The sequence below is a fragment of the Sinocyclocheilus rhinocerous genome, unplaced genomic scaffold (genome assembly GCF_001515625.1).
Source record: "Sinocyclocheilus rhinocerous isolate Xijiao unplaced genomic scaffold, SAMN03320098_v1.1 scaffold449, whole genome shotgun sequence".
NCBI lineage: Eukaryota > Metazoa > Chordata > Actinopteri > Cypriniformes > Cyprinidae > Sinocyclocheilus > Sinocyclocheilus rhinocerous.
Genome location: NW_015652285.1, coordinates 820,388 through 845,826, shown reverse-complemented (window position 1 = coordinate 845,826; position 25,439 = coordinate 820,388). Strand labels below are relative to the sequence as shown.

Sequence of the window (25,439 nt, the reverse complement as noted above, 5' to 3'; positions counted from 1 at the left end):
ATTTATTCATGTGATGGCAAAGCTGAATTTTCAGCATCATCACTCCAGTCTTCAGTGCCAAATAATCCTTGAGAAATCATTCTAATATGATGATTTTGTACTCAAGAAACATTTCTTATTATTATTAATGTTGAAAACAGTTGTGCTGCTTAGCATTTTCGCAGAAACTTTTAATACATTTTTTTTTCAGGATTATTTGATGAATTCAATACAGTAAAAACAATAATACTACAATTTAAAATGGCTGTTTTCTATTTTAATATATTTTAAAATGTCATTTATTCCTGTGATGGCAAAGCTGAATTTTCAGCATCATCACTCCAGTCTTCAGTGCCAAATAATCCTTGAGAAATCATTCTAATATGATGATTTTGTACTCAAGAAACATTTCTTATTATTATTAATGTTGAAAACAGTTGTGCTGCTTAGCATTTTCGCAGAAACTTTTAATACTTTTTTTTTTCAGGATTATTTGATGAATTCAAAGCACAGCATTTATTTGAAAGAGAAATCTTTCTGTAATGTAAATGTCTTCTTTACTGTCACTTTTGATCAATTCAATGCATTCTTGTAAATAAAAGTATTCATTTCTTTAAAAAAAAATCGTACCAACCCCAAACTTTTGATGTAAAATAAATAAAATATGTAAATAAATAAAATTGGATGTAAGTAAATAAAATAAATAAAACACTTTGCACACAGTGCACAAAGGAAGCACACAGTCCGTTCCAGACAGTTTATGTTAAGCTTGTAGCTTTATTAAAGCACTTACATGAATTATTCAGTAAAATCCTGCTTTATTTGAGCTTTCCAAATCATCCCTTTAAAGTAGAACTACTTTAAGATGGATGTCTAATTCCTGTTAATTCCTGTAAAGATTGAATATAACCCACTAGTCTCATGCCAACATGTATTTTAAGTTTTTTGGCCATACATTTTATATACCGTGTATGTTTTATTGCCTGGTGAATTTTCATTGAAATTACCTTACTGTGAGCATGACTTTTTTTTATGACTGACAGTTTTCTGTGATAATCAACATTATGCTGTTAGTATAGATTGTATTGAATATGTAACATTCCGTTAATACTACACCCCGACATATTTAATAGCCTTTTATATGCATAGTTTGAACACAAGAGGGAGCACTTTACAAGTAATCAAAGTCAGCATAATATCATATTCATTGCCAGGCAGTAATCTCAAATTAATTTCATAATCTAACAGCTGCTGAGATCATTCGGCTTGTTGCACAGCTGAGCCAAATATTTCATGGGCTATAATGCCAGCTTAAGAAGATACATGTCTTACAAAAGTGACATCCCAACCAATCTGATCTCAGTTAACTCTTAAAAGAAAATAAATAATAGGAAAAAAATGCATTAGGAATCTAGATTTCACAGCAACAATGTCCTAATGCTCAAAAAGGTTCTCAACACAAACACACAATGACAATATTCCAGATAGGCAAATATAGAATCTGCACAGAATTTACACAAATGGAATACCTGTCATTAATACAATTCTGCACATTCAGGCCCAAATCAAGTCAAAGTGTTTTAGTTATGATAAAGAGAAATAAAACTACATTCTTAAATCATTTCAGAATAATGAATTTAAAAATTAATTAATTAAAAAGATACATTTAAAATTTGATTAAATATAACGCATTAAAAAAACTTTAAGTTAAAACTTTATATTGAGGATAATTTGGTTGTGCTTTCAGCCAGAAGCATCAAGCCCATTCAGTTCTGCATAAATCTGCAGATTTCTGTGGGTTTACCATAAACAAGGTCATATAAAACCAACCTATTTTCAACCTAAAAATGCATAACATTCAGCTTATTCGAATCTGTATTTTCTGTCTCTCTGATCCCTCCGATGATTTCTCATGCTCAGCCGTTATAATGCGTATCTGTGTGTACTCTGGTGAGGGAGGGGGAATCCTAACTCCTCAGCACAGCTTCAGACCTGTCCCTTTTTCAGTGATTTATGCCGTCATGTGGGTCAGGGGATCAACAACGATTGAGAGATTGAAACATTAAGCTGTTCCAGTACAGCTGCCAGACCTTCGAATGAAGCGCAGGATAAAGAGAGAGCAATGATGGTGACTGGAAAAAGCACGGTGAAAGAGAGATAGCGTGCGCAATCAAGGATGAGATGTGCGGAGCAAAGTTTTAAGCACAATTTTGCATGTTACGTATGAGAAGAGAAGCATAGAGAAAGCAAAGGAAAGATAAGAAGAGATTCACATGGGTATACAAGATGAGCTGCCAGCTGTCCGCAAATCTCCTGCTTAGCACTGATTGCATAAAAATTCTAATCTGAGCTAAAAGCATGCAGAAGCAACAAACCAAATGGACAGAAGTGAACCGGCCTGTACTCCTACAAATAGGTGCCCTCCGTTTTAAGAAGCCCCTGACCTGGGAAAAAGAAGTGCGCTTAACTGTATCGAGTGTACTTCAAATCTTAAGTATAATTTAAAAAAACTGTACTTGCAAATAATAAAATATTAAATCTAATAAAAAGCCACTGAAGTGTATTTAAAGAGGACACTTTCACAGGTTTCTTAACACACTTAAGTACACATGAAAAAGTGCACTTTGTCAAAATGTCAAATTAAAAGATTCTAGTAAATTTTAAATCATTGTTTTAATAATCTTTAACACGATTTAAAAGAAGTACACTTATTCTGATGCATTGACTAACAAAGCACAAGTAAAGTACTTAATTATAATTTTAAATGTAGTGTGTTATTTGATATTACATGTAAAGTAAATATATTTGAAATGTACTAAATTGCAACTTGTTTATGAATGTGTAAATACAAACACATTTAAACAGATGACATTCAAGTTTCAATAGAAATTACATTAAAGCAGTGATAATTTAGTATCATTGACACACAGTTTTTATTAATAATTAGTTTTTATTTTATATTTCAGCTAACATTTATTTCAAGTAACAGTTTTATGCTTTTAGTTTTAGTTAACTATAATTAACCCTGCATTAAAGTATTAACCATATTTTAAAAAAAAAAACAGAATTATGAAATTGTATATAAAACATACTACTTAAGTGGTTTTAAAAAACAATTTGTATGCATTTGATATAAAATTTAAACTATACTCCATTTTCATTTAATTGCAAATAACATGCAGTTACCGTAAGTTTCCAAAAACATTACATTCAGTTTGTATTTAAGTATACTCTTTTAAAGTATACTATTTCCATAATAAGAACTCTTTTTTTTAAAGTATGCTAAGGTGTACTTATTTTTCATAGGTGTGAAAATGGCTTAATGGCCTTATGGGTTTAATTGATTATTAATTAATTAGTTACATTTATATAGCGCTTTTCTGGGTACTCAAAGTGCTTAACATGAAGCGTTTAGAGAAATGCTACAAATTCACTATAAAAAAAAGTAATTACAAAGATAATTGGGTTATATACAACACTTGATGTTTGATTATTTTTCTGTCATTGTAGAAATATCTTCTATCAGTGTGTAGAAACTCTTAAACATACTGCAATGTTTTGGAAGTGACAACCACATTTAAATGCTGGAGTAAATCCCTTAAATTTCAATCAGGAACACTGTGCAGTATAAATATGGTTGGAATACCTACAAGAAACAGGATTAAGAGAAGTGACAACTGTATTTATCTGCAGTATGCGCATGGTCACGGAGAGCATACAATGTTCCACACTTCTCCTCATGACTCACTTCATGTAGTTCTGTCAGGACCACTATCGTCAATATAACTTACGATTAGCATAAATTTTAGGTTGGGGGAATGGTTCTGTTCTGGGCAAACACTCCCTGCCCATCCACGCAGCCTAGCATGGATAGGAGCAGGGAGAGCAGAATACATATCCGGTGCTTCAATGAAAAACTGCATGAATAACATGAATATTATTACTTAGACGATCATGTTTAGTGAACCATTAAGAATGCCTGAAGGATTACATTTTTAAAGTGCTGCTTTCTTTGTATATTTTGAGGTGACATAAAAGAGTGCTTCCTTAGGCACCTGCACATCATGGGTTGATTTAAATACACAAATATTATTTTTGTCATATGAAGGTCACGTTTAAAATGGTCTAGGAAACTTTTTGACATGCCTTCATCATTCATTTTTTAATTTATTTTTCAAATGTCTTTTATGTCTACATTTTGTTTTTTGTTTTTCTTTACCTAGACATATTAAATTATTAAATATTAAAAAATATATATATTTTTAGCACAAACACCCCAAAAAAGAAAAAAAAAGAAAAAAAAAAGAAAAACAAACAGCATGCTTGATATTTGTCACACCCAGGACAAAGAGGCAGAAAGGCAGGTTAACGTAATTCAAGGGTTTAATAACAGGAACTTAGGAGAGGCTTCCAAATAAAAAGAGTTCAACATAGGCAGTGAGGGAAGCAAAACACAGTCTTATCTGGGTCGGCACACCGGCCGAGAGTTGAGGATTCCGAGGAGAACAGGTAGAGCGGAGTGTGAGGAACCAAGACAGAGAAGCTTGCAACCTTGCGACCAGGCGGTGAATGAATGAGGTGAGTGAGTATTTGAGTGGTGTGGTAAGTGGGTGCAGGTGTCCGTGATCAGTAATCAGGTGATTGTGAGCGGGTGTAGGAGGCTGATTCGGCTGGTGAGGCAGGTGTTTCCGTGACAATATTAAACATGAAACATTATTTGACTTTTTAAGAAAAATTTAATATAACCAGCACAAACTTTGTATTGTACATCATCTGTAATTTTGTTTGCAAAAATTGTGAAAATATTATTTAATTGTGTGCATGTAGGATACATAGAAGCTAGCCATAAAATTTGTTATAGCAAGGCAAATATCCCAATTTTTATCTTCAAATATATTTTTATCTAAAATATATTTTATCCCCAAATGTATTTCATATATTGCTATATATACTGTATGTATGTATATATATACACACACACACATATATATATATATATATATCAATTTATCACTCAAAAATTGCATGTAAATTTAACAATGAATTACAAAGAAACTGCAATATTTTGAAGTAGAAAGATTAAAATAGTATTTTCTTGTAAAGCTTACTCCAATAATCTTTATTTACAACTTTTCAAAAATCTTTTTTTTTAAAGTGATATATAGTGAAAAGTATGTTTAGTTCCTAAAAGTCCACAGGGCCAAAACTGCTCTCACAAAAACACCCAAACACAGAAACAGAGATGGTCGGGTGAACAACAGCCCGCAGAATACAGCAGACATCTGAACGCTACATCTGTGTGCTGATTACAGCAGTCATCAGAGCAAAAGCAATGGCTGCAAAAACACACTCATGTTACCTTAAAAGGCATGTGTCCTTTCAATCACTTCTTCTATTGATGTTGGAGTGTGTGTGTTTGGGAGGGAGCGAGCACATTTCCAATGCCTTTCAAGAAAGTATGAGCAGATTAAAAATTAGCCATTGAAATACTTCACATTTTAAATCTATTTTATGTTAATCATAAGTCTGATATCTTCCTGGTGGTAGATAAGCTCAGTCTTTGCTGAAGCACAGGATACAGAAAGTGGGTCAGCCCTTCCTCTAAAGAGCTTCTGGCCCCTTCCTCTGTGGTACCTATTGAATTAACCACGCTTTACGCTTGGTCAAGCAGAGCTCCCAAAATGCTCCTTTTTCTAACTCTCTCTACTTTGCTTCAAACGCAGCACAACACTGTCTCAATATTAATTCATATAAATGACCAACAGCCAAACATGTTATACAGTATCTGTGAAATTATGTTGTTTAGTAAACAACAGATCAGACTATATTAAGACTAAATAAACACACAGTTATGACTGCACATTAAATATTAATTTGACATTCTTAAATGGATCGTTAAATGGAAACTAAAATCCTTTTTGATAATTGAAATAAAGCTAAAATCAAATCAAATATTAATATTAGATGAGAAACGTAAACTTAAAAATAGTAAATGAAAATGAAAACTTACTGAAAATGTAAAACTAACTGAAATAGTTGAAGTACTACATTTACTAAAAATAAAACCGAAATAAAAATTATGCTAAACAGAATAAAATAACAAGCACATAACTAAATTACTAAAACTAAAATGAAACACAATATACAAATAAAAGCTAAATTGAAAATATTAATAAATATAGTAGCACTTTATTTCACAGTCCTGTTCTGCATGTACATACTATGTACTTGTTATAGAAATTGCAATAACTGGGTAATAACTAGGTACTAGCCCTGAACCTACACTAAACCTAACCTAACCCATGTAATATTTTCAAGTACTTTCTTAGGTAAGTACACTGTAAGTACAGGTACATAATGTAAGTGCACATAATGTAAAATAAAGTGCAACCATAAATATTATATTGTATGAATTATTATATTATACTGTATATTACACTGTTACGATTAAAATAAAGTTCTGCAGATGAACCTAGAGCTGCCAGTGTCCCATGTTTTTTTTCATTCCCAGTATCGCTGTGTTCAACTTCACCTGACTTAAAATCTCATCGATTATTGCCTAAATGAAAAAAAAAAATCTGAAAAAAATTCAGCAAAATCTTGCAAGATCAATGGATGCATGAAGACATAAATTACATGGGTGATATGAGAAGTGGATACATGGAGTGTACAAAAAAAGACATTTCAAAGAACATTTAAAACTGGTGTTTTTATAACTGCTAAAATAGGAGGAGAAAAATAATAACCTTATTGCTTACAATGGTGTGACCTTGTAGGGAAAATAACAAGAGACCGAACCTGAGGCTGCAATTCACTCCAAGATAACCAGAAACAAACACCCCACTTCCTATAACATGACCACCGCAATTTAAGAAGTTCTGCAATGAGAAAATAAATCAAAATGCTTTTTCAGACCATAGACAGTTTTTGGAATTAATGTGAAATGGAAAAAAGTTCTTGAACATCAGGAGCAAAAAAGATGCATAAACAAGCCATTTGTCAAATGCTCAAAGGTATTGACTTCCTAATGGCTAAAATCACAAAACAATAGATATACGGCTAAAGTGGTGGCACAATCACTGAATTTCTTGATAATGAGAATGGGCAAGTGCTGTACTGTAATGAAACCATTTTACCAAAATAATCAACCGCTGACATTAAAGTTAAGTGAAATGATGTGCACAATTTGACGTGGTTTTGAGTGAAACTGGAGGACAGGGGCTGAAAAGAAACAAGGATGTGTGATGTCAGCTTTAAAGGAAAGCAGTTTCAAAGGAGACTCACTAGACAGAGAAAAAGATCACAAAGACAAACATTTATTAAAATTCAGAAAAACATGCACTAGGTGTGCACAATATGACGAAGAACATGCATTAAGACAGAATTAGTGACAATATATTTACGATTTAGAATTGTACTGTTGTCCATTTTGTTAATCTTTTGATTTCATCTTTCATGAGCAACATCAACAAACTTTTTTTTTTTTTTTTTGCAAAGTAGCATTTTTGGAATCAAAAACTGAGAGACAAAAAGTCAATGCAGGCAAGTCTATGCAAACTGCTGACACACTGTCCACTGTTAAATCACGTTGAAGAGCAGTTGAAGGGTGCTGAGATTGTACATTTACAGCACCCTACTTACTTCATATTAACTCAGTGATTCCTAAATGAACACTTTGACCAGAGAGGTCAAAGTCTGTATATCTATGAACTAGTGCTGGGCGGTATACCGGTTCATACCGAATACCGGTTTTTATATTTGTTATGATATGAATTTTGAAAATACCGCAATACTAATATATGTCACTTAAACAACGTTCGGAACGCGACACTGTTTGAAAGGGGTGTTGCACTGTGTTGAGGGAACAGCTGCATGTGTTACTAAGCGTGAAAGTTCCGAAACTGAAGCTGTAGAACTAATAGAACGTGATGACACAGAAGAACTCATCCACAATATCCACATTGACCGCCACAAATATCCACCGCTCCCTGCCTTCAGCTCCCGCGTCTCACACACACACACGAGCGCGACTTTAGCTCTAGATTTAGCAACTTTCAGACCCTTTTAGCGGCTTTTTTCCATAGAATATTCATACTGACAAACCTAGCGACTTTTTTGGATAAACCTTAGCTATGGTTCAGTTGGAAGATTTCTCCAGTGCTGTCCCGCGAACGTGAGGTCTGACTTTCCCGGAGAAGTGTCACCTCTCTCGGCGTCTGTTCTGTGCAGTGAGCGGCAGAGAAGCAGCGCATTCAGTTGGCCGCACCGCAGCCAGCTCGTCAATAAATGAGTACAAAACAGCGTTTCCTAGCCCCTGTCGCTTACTGATTGTTTGGAATTATAAATATGAGCGTAGTTCGTCTGTTAATATCACATGCACTTTTTTGTTTGTTGTTTTTTTTTGTTTGTTACTCAGACGCAGGCAGTGTGCTGCATGAGACAAAAAAGTAATATAGCCAAAACAACCGCATAGCCGCCGCTCTTTAGTGTAGATGCATGTTGATTTTATCAGACGATGCCGCGATTATAAATGAGAGTGACTCCTGGTTAACATGTATTAAAAGGGGTCGTGTTTAGTCACTATTTAGTGTGGTATTTTTTGACAATATTCACTCATCATGATAGTAAAATAGGGCATTCTAAGTCAATATAGCCTACTGCAGTATTTCCTCTCTCAATCAGTAGAAAATATGGTTAACACCCGGTCATGCATGGAAAAAAAAATACCGTCTTGTACCGTGAAACCGTTATAATTTTGAAAAATACCGTGATATAAATTTTTGGTCATACCGCCCAGCACTACTATGAACAATGCTCATATCCAACAAGGACGAAATCACCAAATCACAGTTTAAGTCAACATGAAATGGCATTCGCAACTCATTTTATTTCTATAAAACAACATAACACATACTTCCAAGTAAAAAATTATATTCAATGAGGGAAAAAAGTAAGCAGGGACCAGATCTGATTAACGATGTAGACAATTCTGTGATTTCTTTCTTGGAAAATTGTTCAACAAGACCAGGAACCAAATAGGGCTTTTCAAGTTGACTTTAAGGTAAACCTAAATCACAAAGACACAGACCAGTGAGTGTGGTCCTCTTTGGCAAAAAGAGAGGATAAGTCCCTGTACAAGTGGGCTGGCAGAGGGGCCTGGACAGTTCAAGCGCCATGATTTATCGTGTTAAACACATCACTAGTCCTGTCAGTGTATCAAGGGCGAGAGCTTAACAAGAGACGACAGTGTTTATTGGAGACACTGGCTCATGCGAGATTTCAGGGCAAATTATTGTCGGAGGCAGTTTGTCTTTTCTCTTGCTCTTGAAATCACAACCATGGGCGGGCACAAGGATGAGAGACTAAATGCAACCTGGAAGAAGGGAGGTAACAGAGGAATAATCGGCAGTATAGTGCAGCGGAAGCAGAGAGGCCAAAAAAGAGCCAAATTAAATTGTTCATGCTGTCTAAACTATTTTTACTTTTTTTTTTTTTTTTTACATTTTGTCCTGGTTTAGCCCTTCTCAGTACAACAAATCTGGTAATTTTCTAAAAGCATAAAAAAAAATGCTAAAAATATCAGAAAAAAAAGAATGATTATTCAAATTTTCATAAAATAAATATAAAAAACAAATCTGGAAATTTTCTATGATAAAATATCAGAACAAATCTAGTAATTATCTTTTTACAAAAATGACTAAAAATGTATATGTCAAATATATTTTAAAAATGTAAAAACAATCTGGTAATCTGCTCATTTTCACAGAATGTGTGTCAATGCAACTTTGCAGAATTGGAACACCTGTCAATCAAAGTTCTACACATCCTGCATCCCATCCCACATATTGTATTACATTTAAACAATTCCACAGATTTTCCCCCAAAACAGGACTGAAATCATGAAAAAAAAGAAAGAAAAAGTTACAGGTTCACAGAAAACACATAGCAATAGAAGAAAAAACCAAGAGGAAAATGCTAAATATAATCTAAATATAGTCTATCCACCGTCATCTGGCCTGCCCTAATCCTCCAAGGCAGTCATTACATTCAAACATAAACCAGCCATAAGCCTGCTTCATAATTCCATGCCACAAGGAGAATTTCACTGCAGGAAGAGTTGCTTTCAAAATACTCAGAATGAATTTATGAACCCTATCGTACCAACTTGAGTGTCAAATACTAAATTGTGTATTTTGTACTTTATCCAACTGCACAATAGATTTTTTAAGATAAATTTAGCTGCATTTTCTGCTTGGAATTCTAGGATAATAGGATGGTGAAATTTCACAAATAGGATGAAACTTAGTATTTTTTGCTGTTTTGCATTTTCTATAGTTCAACATAAAGTGAAAAATGTTGGAATTTTTGAGTTCTATAATTCAAAGCAAATAAATATATATTTTTTTATGTGAACAGAAAATTTAATGGGATAACTGAAAATAAAAATAATGTTTCATAACAGGAAAACTATCATTTTAAATCACTTTTTATTTAATTAAATATATAAAAAATTATAAAACTGTATAAAACTAAAAAGTGATATTAAAACTGTCAGGATTGGACCTGTTTTGTCATGTGTTTCAGTTCCTGTTTTGCCTTATTTGGTCTTGTTCCTGTCCTTGTTTAGTTTGATTCCCCGCACCTGTCTGTCCCTCGTTATCCAGTCCTTATAAGCCCCAGTCTGTTCAGTTTGTATTTGTCGGTTCTACTTGTTGTCTACGTGTGTTGGCTCAAGCGCCAATTGTGGATTATCCTCTGTGTTTACTTGATTAAAGACTGTTCTCGTTTACTCGTGCCTCCAGCATGTTCCCTCAACAGCGTAATGTGACAGAAGAACCGACCAAAACCGTAACCTCTGTGTCTACCCTCTGTTTTTGTTTTTCGTTTTTCTCTCAGTGTTTTTGTTTCCGCTGTGTTTCCCTTCATGGATGCCCTTCTTCGTCCCGAATACCTCCTCCTGCTAGAGCAGGGGGACAAAGCTCTCGAGGACCATACTAGACTGTTCCAGCTGCTAGCAAGCACCACCAGCTATCCCGACGACGCGCTCTGTGCGTTCTACGACGCCAGTCTAAACATCGAGTGCAGAGTGCCGTCGTCCGAAGATGGTCCTCGAGAGGATTTTCGCCGCGTTTGTGGAGTGGATTCAGATCCAGAGCCAGATCCACTCTGGACCCAGAAACCAGCCCACCATCTCCCCGCTGTGCGGAGCTAAAGCCCGAGCCCACCAATGACGGAGAGCCATTTCCTGCCGCAATTAACGAGCCAGCGCAGTACAGAGCGACTGAGCGGAGGATCGCCCCGCCCACTGCACCATGGCTGAGGGTGAGCTAATGATACAGCTGGGACTGCTGGACTTAGAAGGGGACTTGATAGACTGGGAAACAGATCTGCTCCTCCCTGGCTCCTCCCTCCTTCGTCGCCTCCCTGGTCTCTGTCTGTCGGCCCCCTCCCGGGTGTCCGTCCTCCTCCTGAGCCTCCTCCCAAGCTCCCACCTATGCTTCCCTCTGTTGCCTACGGTGCGAGGACGCACCTTCCGGGAGGGGGTGAAATGTCAGGATTGGACCTGTTTTGTCATGTGTTTCAGTTCCTGTTTTGCCTTATTTGGTCTTGCTCCTGTCCTTGTTTAGTTTGATTATTAACTGATTCCCCGCACCTGTCTGTCCCTCGTTATCCAGTCCTTATAAGCCCCAGTCTGTTCAGTTTGTATTTGTCGGTTCTACTTGTTGTCTACGTGTGTTGGCTCAAGCTCCTATTATGGATTATTCTCTGTGTTTCCTTGATTAAAGACTGTTCTCGTTTACTCGTGCCTCCAGCGTGTTCCCTCAACAGCGTAACGTGACACAAACAGTAAGTTATAAAATTATAATTCTTCAAAATATTTTATAAATAAAACACATCTCTTCCATCTTTATTTGACCCTCTAACTCTAGCACTTTCTATTCTATTCTTTATAAAAAAAAAAAAAACTTGCCCCTTTTAGACTTGCACTCTATTGACTAACTGCTTGTTTTTCTTAAAAAAATAAAATAAAAAAAATAACACTTGCTTCTCTAATCTTTTTGCATTCTATCTATTTTTCTTTTTATTTATTATACAATTATAATTCTGACTTCTTCTGATTAACAAAAGCAAAAAAGGCCTCTAAAACTAGTTTGCTCTATTCTTTTTCTATTCTATCTGTTTTCTTTTTATTTATTATATGGTTTAAAAAAACTTGCTACGTGTACTGCATTAAGATAACTGAGACTTCTTATATCACTTGCATATCATTGGTGTTTTGTTGATTTTGATTGCTTCCATTGTCCTCATTTGTAAGTCGCTTTGGATAAAAGCGTCTGCTAAATGTCTAAATGTAAATATATATACATATATACACACATAAAAAACATTATATTGACATTATATACAATACAATAAGCATATAGTTGTCAGATTAACTGATTTTTTTTAAATGGTTGTTAGTTGTATCCCTAATCTGGAGCTAAAATAAAACAAGGTTTTTAAGTGACAATTTTAATTATCTTTCAAGAAATATTCAAAGTCATATCCTCCATTGTTATTATGATAAATAACCAAAACACTACTGATTAAGACCAAGCCAATTGTGCATAATGTATAGTCTTTGATTTCACTGTAAAAAAAAAAATAAATGTTGGTTTTCTGGCACAAGTGTTCCCCGTGGGCATGCGGCATCACCAGGGCTGGGGTCTCTTTGGCTGGGCGTTGTGTTATGAGGGAGGCGCATGAACACTCTTATGTGAACAACTCTAGAGGAGCCTTTTGTTGCAGTACGCATGTCTGCAGGGGCACCCTCCCCTACTTAGCCTGACAGGTGCTTCGAAAACTGTCAGCCCTGATCAGTCACCCTTGCCTGGATCTCAACCCAAATTATAATCAAGAGCTCAGTCGCCCAGCAATGCCAATGCAAGATCAAGCAAAACCGATCCAGGGATCTGAGAGCCGGGATATCGGTACCAATGACCCAAGCTATGCTAACGGCCTACTAATCGAAAGTGCTGAAATGCTAAATAGAGACACCTCTGGTCGTCTCCAGGCATCACAGTGAAGACCATTTCTGAAATCACCAATATGCTGGTAGAAAGCGCAACACGGATTTAACCCTGCATCTTTAGACACTTTAAAAAGCATTTAAGTACATATTTGCACATAAACTGCAATACCAACCCTTGTATGAGAAAATCCCATCAATCCATTGGGAAGATGGTATCTTGGCAATATAACCCAACAAATTTAAACTCTCAAGTTGAAGCACTCTCAGATTTAGAATAAAAACTCTTTGTTCTGTTCATAGATGACTACTAAAAAGCTGGCAATGGGTGGACTCCGTACCAACAGTTTTTTAAGACGAAATCTCTTCCGCTTCATTGTGACATATAAAGAACTCATGACGATAATTGAAGTAACGACGACGAACAAAATTGTGTACCTCTAGAAGCATTAATCAAAGGGCTGAGCAGCGTTTAATGTTGCGAACTGCCATCAAGGTCGGAATCGCAATTGAGACTGACACACAAGTCACAATCCTTCACGCCATACTGTCTGCGGCATACAGACTACTGTCGAACGATATACAGATATAGCAAAAAAACGCCACAACCTACAGCAAATAAAGCAAATCAGTTCAAAATATCACAAGCTACTTAGACCACAACAACATATACTAGTTTCAAGGTATTTCTTGAGATGTAAAAACAATATAATTTAATGTTAAATGGTCTATATATCGACTATATATGGTCCAAAACTCTTAGCATTAGAAGACTTGGGACTAAAGGAATGATTTCTGGGGAACATCATCCATAAAGACATCGTAAGGTTAATTGTTCAGTTAACTGAAATACAGAATGCCGTTCCTTACGACCAATCATAACTGACCAGGCCACAATGTTATATCAAAATATTTGTTAAAAATCACATCTGAAAACATAAAAAGATTTACCTTCACAAAGCTCCTAACCGATGGCCACCAATACTGACGTTCGGAAAGGACTGAAATTAAAAACCACAGAGGGAAAATGATTTCTCCAGCGATCTCTCCTCAACCCCAATGGAACGGCACCATTTGATTGGTCCTGGTATGAGGTCATGTGGGTGAGGCGCTGGACACGTGATCTCTCACCGGATACAATGCACAAAAGGCAAAAAACGCCTAAATCCAAATTTCACTGCACCAAGTCCCTTGTTTGTCAACGGCATTATCACTGCTTGGGCTGAGGTAAAGGTTTTTGAGGCTAGAGGAGTCCCACTGAGCTCAGCGAGCAGCCCCGGGGTATTGGGGGTGGAATCGGCACCCAAGACTCCAGCCGTCTGGGTATGTCCAGCGGGCGACACATCAACGAAGCTGTACCCACCACTGTACATGCCTTTTCCTGCAGTCTGGTCCAGCCCAGGGTGTCTGGTCACCATCTGTAGACTCTTACATCAGTTACTTCTGTCATTACACTGAATATTTGTCTGTTGTGACATTTAAGCTTCAACCTTCATATGCTTTTATGCCCCTTCTACCTTTCCCTCACCCCGCTCTGTCCTTGTTTTTTCTGAGCTGAAAGATGTACAGCATGAACAATAAAAACAGGCGAACAGACATGGCCTAAAAACCAGGAGGTTTAAGCCGGATGAGGGGTGGCTTTCGATCAACATAATAATATCTGACAGTCCTTGTGTCTACCAGCCAAAAAAAAAACTTGCCCCTTTTAGACTTGCACTCTATTGACTAACTGCTTGTTTTTCTTAAAAAAATAAAATAAAAAAAATAACACTTGCTTCTCTAATCTTTTTGCATTCTATCTATTTTTCTTTTTATTTATTATACAATTATAATTCTGACTTCTTCTGATTAACAAAAGCAAAAAAGGCCTCTAAAACTAGTTTGCTCTATTCTTTTTCTATTCTATCTGTTTTCTTTTTATTTATTATATGGTTTAAAAAAACTTGCTACGTGTACTGCATTAAGATAACTGAGACTTCTTATATCACTTGCATATCATTGGTGTTTTGTTGATTTTGATTGCTTCCATTGTCCTCATTTGTAAGTCGCTTTGGATAAAAGCGTCTGCTAAATGTCTAAATGTAAATATATATACATATATACACACATAAAAAACATTATATTGACATTATATACAATACAATAAGCATATAGTTGTCAGATTAACTGATTTTTTTTAAATGGTTGTTAGTTGTATCCCTAATCTGGAGCTAAAATAAAACAAGGTTTTTAAGTGACAATTTTAATTATCTTTCAAGAAATATTCAAAGTCATATCCTCCATTGTTATTATGATAAATAACCAAAACACTACTGATTAAGACCAAGCCAATTGTGCATAATGTATAGTCTTTGATTTCACTGTAAAAAAAAAAATAAATGTTGGTTTTCTGGCACAAGTGTTCCCCGTGGGCATGCGGCATCACCAGGGCTGGGGTCTCTTTGGCTGGGCGTTGTGTTATGAGGGAGGCGCATGAACACTCTTATGTGAACAACTCTAGAGGAGCCTTTTGTTGCAGTACGCATGTCTGCAGGGGCACCCTCCCCTACTTAGCCTGACAGGTGCTTCGAAAACTGTCAGCCCTGATCAGTCACCCTTGCCTGGATCTCAACCCAAATTATAATCAAGAGCTCAGTCGCCCAGCAATGCCCATGCAAGATCAAGCAAAACCGATCCAGGGATCTGAGAGCCGGGATAAAGGTACCAACGACCCATGCTACGCTAACGGCCTACTAATCGAAAGTGCCAAAATGCTAAATGGAGACACCTCTGGTCATCTCCAGGCATCACAGTGAAAACCATTTCTGAAATCCCCGACATGCTTGTAGAAAGCTCAATATGGATTTAACCCTGCATCTTTAGACACTTTCAAAACCATTTAAGTGCATATCTGCACATAAACTGCATTACAGACTCAACCAACATTCAACCCTTGTATGAGCAAATTCCATCAATTCATTAGACATGTAGGGAAGATGGTATCACGGCAATATAACCCTACAAATTCAAACTCTCAAGTTCAGAACCAAAAAAAACATTTGTTCTGTTCATAGATAAGTCTACTAAAAAGCTAGTAATGGGTGGACTCCGTACCAACAGTTTTTAAGACAAAATCTCTTCCGCTTCATTGTGACAGATAAAGAACCCATGATGATAATTGAAGTAACGACGACGAGCAAAATTGTGTACCTCTCTAGAAGCAGTAATCAAAGGGCTGAGTAGCGTTTAATGTTACGAACTGCCATCAAGGTTGGAATCGCAACTGAGACTGACACACAAGTCACAATCCTTCACGCCATACTGTCTGCGGCATACAGACTACTGTCGAACGATATACGGATATAGCAAAAAACGCCACAACCTACAGCAAATAAAGCAAATCAGTTCAAAATATCACAAGCTACACCATAACAACTTATACTTGTTTCAAGATATCTCTTTAGATGTAAATGCTATTTAATTGAATGTTAACTGGTCTATATACAGTATAGACTATATATGGTCCAAAACTCCTAGCATTAGGAGACTTTGGCAAGAAGAATGATTCCAATGGATGAATCCAGGGGAACATCATCCATAAAAACATCATAAGGTAAATTGTTCAGTTAACTGACAAAAAGAATGCCATTTCTTATGACCAATCATAACTGACCAGGCCACAATGTTATATTAAAGCATATGTTAAAAATAACGTTTGAAACCATAAAAAGATTTACCTTCACAGAGCTCCTAACCGATGGCCACCAATACTGATGTTCGGAAAGGACTGAAATTAAAAACCACAGAGGGAAAATGATTTCTCCAGCGATGTCTCGCTCAACCCCAACGGAACGGCACCATTTGATTGGTCCTTGTATGAGGTCATGTGGGTGAGGCGCTGGACACGTGATCCCTCACCGGATACAATGCGCAAAAAATTGCCTAAATCCAAATTTCATTGCAGCAAGTCCCTTGTTTGTCGACACATTATCAATGCTTGGGCTGAGGTAAAGGTTTTTGAGGCTAGAGGTGTCCCAGTACGCTCAGTGAGCAGCCCCAGGGGTATTGGGGGCAGAATCAGCACCCAAGTCTCCAGCCGTCTGGGTATCTCCAGCGGACGACACGTCAACGAAGCTGTACCCACCACTGTACATGCCCATTCCTGCAGTCTGGTCTAGCCCAGGGTGCCTGGTCACCATCTGTAGACTCTTACATCAGTTACTTCTGTCATTACACTGAATTTGTCTGTTGTGACATTTAAGCTTCAACCTTCACATGCTTCTATGCCCCTTCTACCTATCCCTCACCGCACTCCGTCCCTGTTTTTCTGAGCTGAAAGACGTACAGCATGAAGAATAAAAACAGGAGAACAGACATGGCCTGAAAACCAGGAGGTTTAAGCCGGGTGAGGGGTGGCTTTCGATCAACATCACAATATCTGACAGTCCTTGTGTCTACCAGCCATTTTAATCTGGCAGAGTGAGGAATTATGGGGAGCTCTGCCAGCTCAATCTGGATTACGAACCCCTGGCTAATTCGCTTCAGTTGACCAGCAGAATACGAATTAATCATGAATCACTAAGGTTAAAACCCTAGAATCATGACTAAATAATTTTTACTCAGGCAAATATCTCAATGCCTTTGATAGAGGCTTAAAAAGCCAAAATAAGCTATTTCAGATGTATAACGCTTAAAGCACAGCATGCCAACAATTGAGAATGTAGGTATTCCTGTGCTTAAGATCAAACTAAGACATCAACTCGAAAGCGTCCAACTTTGAGGCCAATCGAATGGGTGCTTCTTTAGTTCTCCACTGAGGTAAATCCAGTCACTGAAGGCAACAGAAACACTAATTCAAAGAGACAAATGTTCAAACAAACATTCACAAAGGGAAAGAAACTTCCAGTGATTCCTGTGAAGAATTGCAAAACAAAATCATAAACCCAAGATATATGTTCTTAGTAGCTTATCTAGCATCCTTACCAGTTAGAGGGAAGTTCTCGAGGTTGAGTAAGGACCAGAGATGGAAGACAGTAGGCACAATGAGAGGAACGTGAATGTGCCTAGTCCTATAAGTAAACTCGAACAATGCCCCCAGCAAGGTCAAAAGGCAGGGTTGGGTGGGGAGGCACAGTTGAGTTGTTTGGGAACAGCAATGGATCCATCGTACACTCGTCAATTGAGCAAGCTAATAGGCCCTGATGAGCATGAAGGAGACAACAATCAGAGTTTGAAAGGCTAAAGGTCACCTGATCTCATAGAAAACACAGTGAAAATTATGTACAAAACATCAAACCAGTCTCTTGTTCTTCAAAGTACCATGTGTCTAACAGAGCTCTGCAGAAGCAATTCCTGGATTGATCAGTTTAACTTTGTCTGTAAGCCCTAATTGAGCCACAAGCCTGCAGGGTTTAATTAAGCAACTCATTACTGACTGCATGACACGAGGGCTGCTGTACTGGCTCAGTGCCTTGCTTCGAGAGACCTGAAAAATCCATAAATCGCTGAGCGTAGAGGGAACGTGCAAATGCCTATGCCAGTAACCCATGATAGCGGCCTCTTATTTTATGCACTCAAGCAAAATCTCTTTCCACTCAGATCCTCAAAAAGAGTTCTTCAGGACGTTCTTAGTGATAATGTGAGGTCCTTTTGGCACTGGAAAGAAAGGGTCTTACCCCAATGTCTTAAAAATCTTGAGGTCAGCATGAGAATGGTTCTTCCTTTCTAAGAGGAAGTGGATGCTTAAGACTCATTGCCCTGGAGGTTTGGAGGAATTCTGTAGTTTAAGTGTATCCCTTGGCCATACCTTCACACACACAGGCTGAGGATAAGTGGAAAATTCTGTTGCCTCAGGTCTCGGTCACACCGCTGCGGACTGGCTTTTGTCCCTGCTCTAAAAGCCTTTACGCCACCCCTCTCACCCAGGCCTAGCTAGAGTCGGTAATGGAAAATTTCGCCTGACCCTCCATTTGGTTGCAGTGAGAGCTTTCAATAATGGGACACCCCTGCAGCTAAAACCAATAGCTTCTGACATCAATTTCAAACGGAACATTCAGGGTGGAACTGTCACCTTTATGCTGCATAAACAACCTTGTTAATTCACAGATGTAAAACATGCAAGGCCATGTAATGTACAAAACATAATACTTTGCATAAAGGAGAAATATACATGTGTGCTACATCACTGATATAGTGAATACCGGTTATTAAAAGAATAGTTATACAAATAAAAAATGAAAATTCTTTCATCATTTACTCACTTTCAAGCTGTTATAAACATGTGTGACTGACTTTCTTCTGTGGAACACAAAATGTAACATTTTAAAGAATATTTGGAGATATTAAAAAGTATCCATTCACAAACTTTTATGTGTGTCTAAAGAGACCACTGATGTCAAACAGGCACCATATTTGTTTTGAGAACTAGGGCCAGATTTTCATAAATCACAAATTAACTTTGCTGTGTTTGTCATTTAGACCACCTTTATGATACTTTTATGGTGGTTTTATACCTATTCACTTTTTGTTATGTGAAAAAAAAAGTAGCAGGTTACTCTTCAAAAATTCTACTTGTGTGTACCACTGAAGAAAGTAAGACAAGAAAGCATGTCAAAGCAAGTACTTTAGAGTGACATTTGTGTGAATTAATGACAACATAGTTTTTATGTTTTGGAAAACTATTCCTTTGAGGGACTCTTTCATTATTTCCTTAAACTCAAGCACAAAAACATCAAAGCCAGGCTTGGAGAGAGACATTTCTCAAACCCTTTTGTTTATGAATACTTCAAGGTATTTTTCCTATTATGTGGATATGAACGCAACATAAAATGCATTTGTGTATTTATGCAACTTCCCTTCCAACTTGTTCATGTGTCCCTTTCTTGCTCTGTCTCATGAGAGAAAGGTTTCTCATATTCCTATCAAGAATCACAAACCAAGCAATACACAAAACAAACAGAAACGAACGTGTTTTTGAATAGGTCATATTTTTGACCACACCGACTTTCATAGTATGGGTGAAAACAGTTGAAACATTCTTCAGAATATCTTCCTTTGTGTTCCACAGAAGTCAGTCAGTCAGTTAAACATCTTTGGAACAACAAGAGGGTGAGAAAATTATGAACATTTTCACTTCTGGGTGAATCTTTTTAACACTGCTGAAATCTAACAATAAAGAGGAGATGACAACAGCTTCCCTATGTTATAAACATTTATTCTGTGTGTGTAAAGTTTTGAATTTAGCATAAAGACTTGCAAAGACGACATGCAAAGACGAAACCTTGAATCTATTGTGGATGCATAGCAAGAAAGGCACAGAATGCAAGCTGCTCTCCAAAGGCAGTTTATTCAGAGACAAGCAGCAATAAGAATGAATGCAAACACAGGCATATGTGTGTTGCATGGTGTTACTTCTGTTTGCTTTTTTATTGTTTTTATTTTATATATAATGTTACAAAAGATTTCTATTTCAAATAAATGCTGTTATTTTGAACTTTCGGTTCATTGAAGAATATTAAAAGAAATATTAAAGCAACACAACTGTTTTCAACAGCGATAATAAAATATTTATTAAGCACCAAATCAGCATATTAGAATGATTTCCAAAGGATCATGTGACACTGAAGACTGGATTAATGATGCTGAAAATTCAGCTTTGCCATCAGAGGAATAAATGACATTTAAAAATCTATATTAAAAAAAGAACATGCAAGAAACAGGATTAAGAGTGAAAAGGAAAAAAAGAATGTGACAGATTTTGCTCTGTGTTACGGCACTTCTAAAAAGAATACAGGAGTACAAGTAAATAATTCCTGGGGAAACAGTTTTAGAAAGCTTTCATTTAAGAAGCAGGAGTAAATATTTTGACTGAAATTAATAATATAAATGCAAAAGCAGAAGTCAATCGCATAGAAGTGTAATGCAAAATTATAATTTGGTGCTGAGATATTCAGCTATTGTGAATCAGAAGGAAACAGGCAGTGCATATTAATGTAGTCTATCCTCCACTAATGTCTGTTCAGGTCAGATTGGCAGCACCCTATATGGCTCAGCCTTCCTTAAAGCAACGCTTCATGATCCTTCAAACAGCGCCAGTGATTCAGAGAGACCTCTTAGTCTTCTGGGGCTTTCCTTCCTTGCTGTCCTATGCTATATTTTCCTGCATGCACCCTCTGATCCAGAATACAGAGGCTAAACACTACGGCTCATGTGGCCAGGCGCCGAGACCCAGTGACACAGGACTGAAGTGGCAGAGGAAGATGTCACAGCGACTCACTGATAAAGTTCTCCCAGTGTTCTCTTGCCAAACTCCCTCTCCTCATAACCACTTCAGGCTACTCTTTAGAGCATGTATGACTCCTACTGTCTACGCTGTCAATGTTAACACACAATACAGAAAAACAACTGGTGAGCCAAAGTCAAATATCTTTTATAACGGTCGGTCGGACATATAGTCTATATTGCTATCTGACAAAAAAGGACAATAAAATTGAGACTGCAATGCCAGCAAGTAATTGCAAAGGCCTGTAGAACAAGTCTAAATAAATCAGCATGCATTTATCAGTGTCTGGACGTTTTTCTCAGGAGAGTTGTGAGTAAGATATCATCCACACTTTCTGTTGAGAAGGCAAGAATGATTCGGTACTCAGACAGAGTTTTAAGGAGCAAGTTGTTGACTCAAATTTGTATTTTTTATTTTTAAATCTAGAAATGAGGTTGTCTGTTGCATGTTACAGATATTAGGCGAAGACTAATGTTGCAGATATTTGTTCAAAACATTAAAAAGGTAATTGTAAGCTAATTTAAGATAATAACCACAATGTGAAATATAAAGTCGCAATCACAAGAAAGACATAACTGCTAAAAGAATAGCAATTCTGAAAAATAAACTCACAACTGTGAGATATTAAGTCACAATTACGAGAAAAAACACAATAATGAGAAAAAGTTCTAATTCTGAGATGTAAACTCATAATTGTGAAATATTAAGTCACAATTAAGTGAAATGTTAAATTATTATGAGAAATAGTCACAAAAATGAGAAAAATCTGCAATTTCAATTTCAATTGTGAGACAATTGTGAGAAGTTGCAATTACAAGAAAAAAGTCAAAATAATGAGAAATAGATTTGCAATTCTGAGATATAAGCTCGTAATTGTGAGATATGAAGTTGAAATTACAAGAGAATCACAATAATTAGAAATAAAGTTGCAATTCAGATATATAAACTCTTAACTACGAAATATGAAGTCACAATTATGAGTAGTAACAACAATGAAAAATAAAGTTGTGATTCCAAGATAATATATTCAGAATTGTAAAATATGAGGTCGCAATTACAAGAAACAGTCTTCATTTTGAAACCTCACTATATGAGATATTAAGTCACAATTATGAGGAAAAAGTCACAACTGCCTTTTCATTTTTTCCCTCTTGAAGCATAAACAAGCTTGTTGTAGGGAAAATTATATCTGACATTGTATTGCTATGAAAAAGAGAGAAGTGTGAGATTATTAAAGAGTTGTTTTATTCCACTGGTCGCCCTGAATTATTATTTTAAGTCATAACTTCTGTTCAAAACATTTAACAAAGCTTAATATATGATGCTTATGTACAGTACCCCGGGTTGGGAATCACTGAAATATAAGACTGCGAAAAAAAACTGTGCGGTAATATCTGAAAACAAAAGAGAGAGAGAGAGAGAGAAAAAAAAACTGAATGTAGTCATCTCACACTGCTGCTGGTAATAAATAGAGCTGTGTGTGCATATTTATGTATGCAATAACTGAATGTGTCAGGGAACACTGAAAAATATGCTTATATAAATAAGCTTGTGTAGTATGTATAGATCTATAGATCTATAAAATCAAAGACAAATGCCTGCCTTTGTTTTTTGGAGCACTGAGATGAGTGTGTGTGTGTGTGTGTGTGTGTGTGTGTGCGTTTAATGCCCTGCCTTAGAATCAGTCAGGCTGCATCAGCATCAAAGTGAATCATTAGTAGCAGAGGAAAGTATTGCAAAAGCAACCTTGAACAGAAACAAACAATCCATGTTCTGTTGAAAAGCATGGCCATTTAACAAAATACATTCTGCTCAAGACCGGATCAATGTGGCAATCATTCCAGATTTCAAAAAAGCTAAAATGACAAGCAGGGGCGGTTCTGTGGGAGAAGTTTTGTGAGGCTGTTTAAATGATCAAATATAGTGTTTTTCCTTTCACAGAATCCTTAAAACCTCCCACTTCCAGAGCTTTCAGGGACATGACTAGTCCCAGACTATTTTATTTAGATACATAAAGACTATTTGAAAGGTAATTCCTATTAGCCATTATTGCAATTACTTCACCGTGTGCATTTGCAGACTGCTAAACCTCCTTATAAACGATCCACATCACATACTGTGTTTATCGTAGGTGCATTTCTTTTCTTAAAACAACCATGTCTTACCAAAACCATAATTTTTTATGTTTATTATTGCTTTTTTTTTTTTTATTCTGAAGTGTTTTTTTATGGTTTTAATTTTAGTTAATGATAATAACCCTGGTGAGCTGACGAGCACTGAGATGTGTGTGTGTGTGTGTGTGTGTGTGTGTGTGCGTTTAATGCCCTGCCTTAGAATCAGTCAGGCTGCATCAGCATCAAAGTGAATCATTAGTAGCAGAGGAAAGTATTGCAAAAGCAACCTTGAACAGAAACAAACAATCCATGTTCTGTTGAAAAGCATGGCCATTTAACAAAATACATTCTGCTCAAGACCGGATCAATGTGGCAATCATTCCAGATTTCAAAAAAGCTAAAATGACAAGCAGGGGCGGTTCTGTGGGAGAAGTTTTGTGAGGCTGTTTAAATGATCAAATATAGTGTTTTTCCTTTCACAGAATCCTTAAAACCTCCCACTTCCAGAGCTTTCAGGGACATGACTAGTCCCAGACTATTTTATTTAGATACATAAAGACTATTTGAAAGGTAATTCCTATTAGCCATTATTGCAATTACTTTATTTATCCTGACATTTCATGTCACTGTACACACCGTGTGCATTTGCAGACTGCTAAACCTCCTTATAAACGATCCACATCACATACTGTGTTTATCGTAGGTGCATTTCTTTTCTTAAAACAACCATGTCTTACCAAAACCATAATTAGTTATTGTACAACATTCAGATTTTCAATCGACAGGTATGCATTACTAAATTAAAGGGACAGTCCACCCAAAAATGAAAACTGTGTCATCATTTACTCATTCCTAATAATAATAATAATAATAATAAATCAATTATATATATAATATAATATATATATAATATATAAATGTGAAATAAAAAATAGATTCGTTTTATTCATATGATTTTATACATGTACTGTATATATACACATTTCTCAATGTAAATTTAATATGTAGTACACACACACTAAATATAAATAAATATGCACACTAATTAAAATACATGAATCATAAAATATCAAATATATATTTTTCTGGCACATATAAAAATACATTGATAAAAAATAACTAATTTTTTTTTTTTTTGAAGTGTCAATTTGAAGTGTTCCCAATGTTACAAAATCTGAACCACCAGAAATCCTTACAGCTGAGCTCTGTAAGTGAATGCACTGTAAGTCGCTTTGGATAAAAGCGTCTGCTAAATGCATACATTATTATTAAAATAATTATTCCAAACCTGTACTATATGCATTTTTCCATACTATGGAAGTCAATGGGAGCTGAAACGGTTTGGTTACACTCTCAGAAAAAAAGGCACAAAAGCAATCACTGGGGCAGTGCCTTTTCAAGAGGTACACTTTGGTACCTAAATGGTCCATTTTGGTACCTTGAAAGTACATATTAGTAGCTAAAGTGTACATCCCTAAAACATACAAAAGGTATGTTCTATGGTCTAGAGCCTTCACAACCGACAGGAGGCTTTTACAAGACCTCACAGCTCTGAAATAAATGACATGTGAGAAAAATGATGGTGAGTGTCTATGCTGTATGAGAAAGAACTACAACAATCCGCAGAAATATTATACAAGGCTCATCTTGATTTTCAATTTCAGTTGGCTGGCTCATTTTTCTGTACATCTCAAGATCTTGTGTGCAGACGTCCAAACAAGCTTTAAATTCCAATGAGCTAAAAACTGGCAGCAATATGTTTGCATGGTGGTGCTTTTCACATAACAAATCCACAAAGCAGAATTCATATCGGAAAGCAATTTCAAGTTTAGGTAAATATTGCAAGAGGGCATCTGACAGTGACACAGGGCTTGACAATAAGGATGGCCGAATGGCCTGGGGTCAGAGTGAGAGAGATTCGAGGCAGCTGATTGGACTGACTGTCACTTGCCTGATCAGACCAGAGCTGTTTTGACATTTGTTGATCTTGATCTTGTAAATTATAAATCAATTGTCCATCATACACCATAGGTTATCAGCACAAATGTATTTTGTGTGTGTGTGTGTGTGTGTGTGT

The 25,439-nt window shown here is 36.4% G+C and overlaps 1 long non-coding RNA gene across 1 annotated transcript in view; it reads right to left on the bottom strand.

Annotated features, from left to right (window-relative positions):
- The window catches only part of LOC107714391 (uncharacterized), a 54,789-nt gene that overhangs the window by 846 nt on the left and 28,504 nt on the right, over nucleotides 1-25,439 (bottom strand). The gene's annotated exons all lie outside the window — the stretch shown is intronic.